At 46.6% G+C, this 6,000-nt stretch overlaps 1 protein-coding gene across 1 annotated transcript in view; it reads left to right on the top strand.

Moving 5' to 3' along the window:
- Positions 1–6,000, top strand: part of ADAR (adenosine deaminase RNA specific) — a 53,403-nt gene that overhangs the window by 31,692 nt on the left and 15,711 nt on the right. The gene's annotated exons all lie outside the window — the stretch shown is intronic.

Below are 6,000 nucleotides of genomic sequence, written 5' to 3'. Positions count from 1 at the left end.
AAGTTGGCATTTTGAATCCACTAGCTGCTCCTTGGGAGAAAGGAGGCATGCTGCTTCTGCACAGTCTCTGGAAACCTTGTGGGGCCGTTCTGCTTGGTCACACGCACGGGGCCTCTGTGAATAGGAACTAACAGCCATGGGTGTGATTCTTTGGGTTTTGGAATCTTCACAGGAGCTGAAGTCACCAGGCCTTTCTCCTGCAGAGCTGCTCAGTGGGCCCCAGCTACCAACCTTTCGCTTAGCAGCTGAGCACTTAATTAGTGCCCCACGTGCCCAGTGTTGCAGCCAGTGTGGGACAACAAAGAGATTGCAAGTTAGCCAGCGGTGAAAGAGGAGATTTTGGTGGTGGCTTGGGATGCCAGGAGGCAGAGCCTAAGGTGGCAAGGAGTAGACCCTGCCGGCACCAAACATCCAGATGAACCTTGGTGGTTTGGGGTAAAGGTACCAGTGTCCTTCCAAGCCATAGAACCACACTGAAGAGGACAATGTGCCTTTTTGAAGGAACCCCCCTAGCTCCCCTAAAAACCAAAATTGGATCCTCTGAGGATGGCAGTGGTGAGCAGAGGCACCTCCCCCTCTGCCCATCACCATGTGGCAGTTCTTCCTCTGGTCCAGCCGTCAGGGCCGGGGGTGGGATTGCATCACGCTGGTGTATGTGGTTTCCTTTGGACACAGTCACCACAGGACACATTCTGTGGACAAGGGGGCTGTGTGATGTGAGTGCGTGGCTCAGGAAGGAAGGAAGGAGTGATTGTGTCCAGTCTGTATTTCCCCAAGTTCCTTGGGATAACTAGATTATCCTGCCTTTGTTTATTTGCTAATAAATAGAAGATACTTGTTTCTCTGGTCTTCGGAGGGACATTTTTTTTAAGCTTTTTTGTGAATTGGATGGGGTTTCTAGCAGATGGACAGTTTCACGTTCCATGATTCAGACACATTTGTTTCATCTCCTTCAGTGCAGTCCCCACAGTGTGTTCCTGTCTCCACTCCTCCCCCTCCTAGCCCTTCTGAACTTTGTCCTTGGGTCAGCACTACCCCTTTGATCTCGGACAAGCAATTATTCTAAAGTGTGCACTCTTCAATAGTATTAGGCCCCTGGTAGCCCATTGCCATTGAATCGATTGACTCTTAGCAACCATATGCACAAGGGGGTACTCCCCACAAAACTGGCATTGTGCTGGGCAGAGCAGAGCTTTCGTAGTACACATTCTATTAACTCTAGGCAAGCATCGAGCGACTCGCTCTGAGTTAGTGCCCCCAGTGACATCACCTGGGAAGGTCCTTTCTGGTCACAGTGCACTTTCCCGTAAAAGCAGCTTCACTCAAACCTCGTTTTATGTGATGGCTGATTTAAGAGAACAGTGTGCGGCTGTGAAATTTTGTTTCCTCTCCGGGAAGATGCCACAGACACTGTTGTGATGTTGAATGCAGCTTACAAGGACAGCTCGATGGTGGAAACGCAAAGTGTAGGGCCTTTCAAAAAGGTGAAATGTCAGTTGATGACAAACCTGGTTCTGGGCGTCAGTCCACTTCCCGCAAGGATGAAAATGTTGACATTTTTGGAGTTTGTGCAGCCAAGTCAGATTGTTGATCAAGCTTTCTATTTAGATATTCTGGCCTGCTTTGTGGCAGACGGGGAACTGGCTTTACCACCATGGCAGTGCACCTGCTCATGCAGCCATCTCAGTGCTCCAGATTTTGGCCAAAAATAGCATGCCTCTCTTGCCCACACACCTTACTCACCTGATCTTGCTCCGTGAGACTTCTTTTTGTTTCCACGAATACTGAGGGAAGTGCAAAGACAGTGATTTGACGATGTAGAAGAGATGAAGTAAAAAATGAGGGAGGTGCTGTCAGCCGATCCAAATTGATGAGTTTGAAACTTTTTTCCAAGAATGAAAGTGCAGATTTGACAGATGTATTAAATGTAATGGAGAGTACTTTGAAGATGATGATAAGGTGGTTTTGTTAAAAAAACAACAACATAACTTTGGTGGGGGAACAAACCTATTTTTTTTCCTTCTTCTTTTTTGGTACCCCCTCATAGTTTTCAAGACTTTTGGAAATCTTTATGAGAGCATGCAGCCTCATCTTTATCCTGTGGAGCAACTGGTGGGTTTGAACTGCAGACTGTGTTAGCAGTCCACCACTTACATTCCACTACAGGCCGGTTTATTGTTTGACTGAACATTGAACTGTGCACATAGGTAAAGTTAGGACCAGACTCTAAGAATGGCCAAGGGCCATAGGTTTGGGGGGTCCACCAATCCCTAGCTGACCAGCAAGCCTGCCTCCTTTGATGACTTTGAGTTTCGTTCCACACCTTTCTCCCACTATTCCGAACCTTCTAATGTGATCCTTTGAGAGCAGTCAGTAAGGTTGCTCAACACCACCAGTTATTTTGGTTTCAGAGTGGTAGAGACTGATGTGTGAGTGGTCCATTATTAGTCCATTGAATTGTTTCTAGTGTCTTTGATTTCCAATATCTGATTTTCATCACAGAGAGACCAATGGTTACATCCTAATTGGCCACTCACGAGCTTTTAAGATACCAATTGCTACTCATCAAAATAGGATTTATGGACTGTGTTCTACCAATTGGCCCTGGTATTCCCTGAGACTACATTCTCAAGCCCCCAGGCCAGCAACTCGTTCCCCCAAGATGCCTCATTTGCCCAGGAATTTTAAAAATACATTTGACCCCTGTATGCTCCACCACACCCATGGGTAAGGTTGCAGTAAAGGTAAACAAACATGTACAATATCCTGTCAAACACACATGGATTTACTCCCACTATTTCTTTCACACCCAATACCCACGCAGCTCCCATGTCTCTCCACACATCTATTCATTGATCACAATTTTTGCAGGATTGTGTTTATAGTAATATTAACTTCATTGCCTGTAACTCTTACATGTGTCTCCCCCCCCCACCCCACCCCGTGTCCCCTTCCCTTGCCTCCATCATTCTTTGCCATTCTCCTTATACAGTGCGCTCCCCTTCATCCAAGTTCTTGAAAAATATTTAACTTGCTCTCCATTTGAAAGTTCTGGAACTACACTGTTCCCTCTTTTTACTTTGTAATTGTCTTCATGACTAAATGATATTTCTGGTGCCATATTTTCAGTCTTGTAGGTTTGTTTTTCTTCAGATACTTTTATATCTGGGTTGCTTCTGGTGGCTCTGTCATGTATATATGTATATTTTTTCTGTCATATATATTAATCTCAGGTTATTGTCTCCCATTACTGGTTTTCTGCCCAAAAAAACTCTTCCGCAGTATTTCTTGGAAGGCTAATCTGTTTTTCATTTTTTTGCAAGTTCCTTTCATGAGTTTCTCTGGAAGTGTCTGAATTTGCTGCCCTCTTTGAGGGACAGTTTTGCTGGGTATGTGATTCTCAGTTGGCATTCTTTCCTTTCAGAGTGTTATGTACTGAGAGTATTAGATTTGCGTCTACTCCTTTGCCCTTACAATGTACTATCTGTTTTTGAACTCTCAGTATTAATCTTCTACCTGTTACCATTTGCTCTTTTTGTGTAGCTTTTATTTTTTCTTTTAAAATCTTCTTTTAATCGTTTTAAGTTTTTGTTTTTCATCTATTTTACCAGTTCTCGTATTTTCCTGAATTCTTCTAAAGTTTTTTCCCCCGTGTTTTCTTTGCTGTTGTTGATCCCTCACTCAGTCCATTGCAGGAAGGTAAACATTGTCTTGAATTCCTTGTCAGGCAGTCCCAATGCCTCTTCCTTTTTCTGGGAAAGTCTTCTGGTCTCTTTTGGTCACTTGTTTGCGCCGCTCCGTCTTGTTCCTTCAGTTGAACTGAAACTCTCTGTTGTGTGGTATTATGTTTGTGTTTCGTTGATGATCGATTGTATGTGGATGTGTTTTTAGGCACACACCATCAGTGTCCTTGCGAGTGTCATAGAGAATGTACGTGTACATGCAATTCTCTGTCCGCTGTCTAAGTGGCCCAGCTGAGCGCTGGCTTAGTGTCAGCTGCTGTCTGTTGGTGGCGAAGTGGTTCAAGAGTAGGTCGTGGACCATGCCCAGTTGGTGGTACTGTAGAACATATGGGTGTGGCTGGACTGTGTGGGTGTAGTGGTTGTCTCTATCTGGTGGGACAAGACAAAAAGCAAAAATAAACAACAAAAAGAAAGAAGTGAGTGGAGGGAGGGAAAAAAGGAGCTGATACCAAGGGCTCAAATAGAAAGTAAATATTTAGGAAACGATGGCACCATATGTACAAATGTGCTTGATCCAATGGATGTATGGAATATTTTAAGAGCCCCAATAAAATGATTTAAAAAGGAAAGAAAGAAAAAAATAAGGAAGTGAATTAGTTAATGTATTGTGCCAACCTGGCCGATTAACATACATAGAGTTAATTGAAGGGCAGAGAGATAAATGGCTCGGTGAGCCTTGCCTTTCGAGTTATCAGGTCTCTTGCTTCGTGATGGTCGGACCAGGGTGCAATTGCCTTAGCCAGTTCCCTGCTTCAGCTGGCAAGACTCACTTTGTGCAAGACATCCCCAAGGAAAAGCCACATGGACCTATCCGGATGCAGCCCTGGGTGTGGGTGCTGGAGCAGCCATGTGGAGACCCCTGCCAGCACTGAGATGCTTACATGTTCACTGATTTAGCTTTCCTCCTGCAGTCGGCGTCATGGTGTGTATTTTGTGAGATGGAGGAGGACTTTGTGGACTGGTGTTGGACATAAGGGTTGATGTTGGACTTGCGGGCTTGGGCAGCACTGGGTTGGGATGTTTTCCTGATGCACACTTAACCTTTATAGAAAACTCTCTCTTATACATGAGTTTCTGTGGATTTGTTTCTTTAATGTACCCAGACTAATAGGAAGGGAAACAATAACTAAAAGGAGAGGTAAGGAAAGGAAAATAAAAATAAAGGAAGAAAAAATACAAGTCAGAATTAGGGAGGGGAGAAAAGAGCACTACTCAGAAGGGGGGTGGTGGTGAGAGGAAAGGTCAAAGTAAGGGGACTTCAGACTCAGCCCCCTGCAGGGCAGGGGAGAGAGCCGCCCCTGTGGGTTTCTGAGACTGCAGTCTTTACAGGAGTGGGAAGCCTCCTCTTCCTCCAGCAGAGAGGTTGGTGGTTTTGAACTACTGACCTGGCAGTAGCAGCTCAGCACGTCACCACTTTGCTAGCAGTAGTAGGGCTTCCCTCCCCCCCCCCACCTCAAAAAAAGGGAAGGGACTGAAATAACAGAGCTCTGGGAGGTGGGCAGGGCACCCAGTACGGGTTGCCACCCTCTGCTAGCCACAGCCCCAAGGGAAGAGTTTCTGCCCATATGTTGTCTGCAGTCAGGCACCTGACCCAGGAGTGCTTTGTGCCTCCTAAGATGGATGTGCAATCCTGGAAGGAATGGTTGGGGCTCAGAGAGCTGGAGTCCAGGCAGCTGGTTATGTTCTTACCAATCCAGGGGTTCTGCTGGTCTGGTGAGGGGAAGCTCAAGTGCCTCCTGACATGAGGGGGTGCTGTACCCAGTTCATGAGGATGTGGCTCTGACTTCAGGCAGAGCAGGGGCCGCACAGGGTCCGGGGTGTCCCCAGTCACTGGGTGGTTCAGGGTGGGAGCTGGCCACACTGGATGATGGAGGGAGCGAGAGGCCTACCTTTCTCATCGCTAGCTGCTGATGGGTGTTTGTGAAAGGCCACTGTACTGAGTGCTGCTTGCAACAGCTCGGGATGCTGTGCTGCATCAGGCTGACCTGCCGTTCACCCGGTCTCCTTTCCGGTTGCTTCTTCTTAGTCAACATTCCATCCACTTCTCCAGCCTTTCCTCTGAAGCTCAGGGTTCCAGGATTATCATCCATAGCTTCTTTGGCCCCTAGAATTCTGGGGGAGCGTGTCTACCTAGCTCACCATCTTCCTGCAAGTCAGAAGGATGCGCTTTTGATGAAGGAAAAGGCTCCTTTTCACGTCCCTAAAAAGTTGTCCCGGGAAAAGGAATAAGGCGGCCTGCTAGAGAGGCTGTGCTGAG

Source organism: Echinops telfairi, unplaced genomic scaffold (assembly GCF_000313985.2).
Source record: "Echinops telfairi isolate 266 unplaced genomic scaffold, ASM31398v2 ScPeMD7_7425;HRSCAF=8463, whole genome shotgun sequence".
Classification (NCBI taxonomy): Eukaryota; Metazoa; Chordata; class Mammalia; order Afrosoricida; family Tenrecidae; genus Echinops; species Echinops telfairi.
The sequence above is the reverse complement of the archived record's forward strand: the minus strand, read 5'-3'. Positions and strand labels throughout refer to the sequence as shown.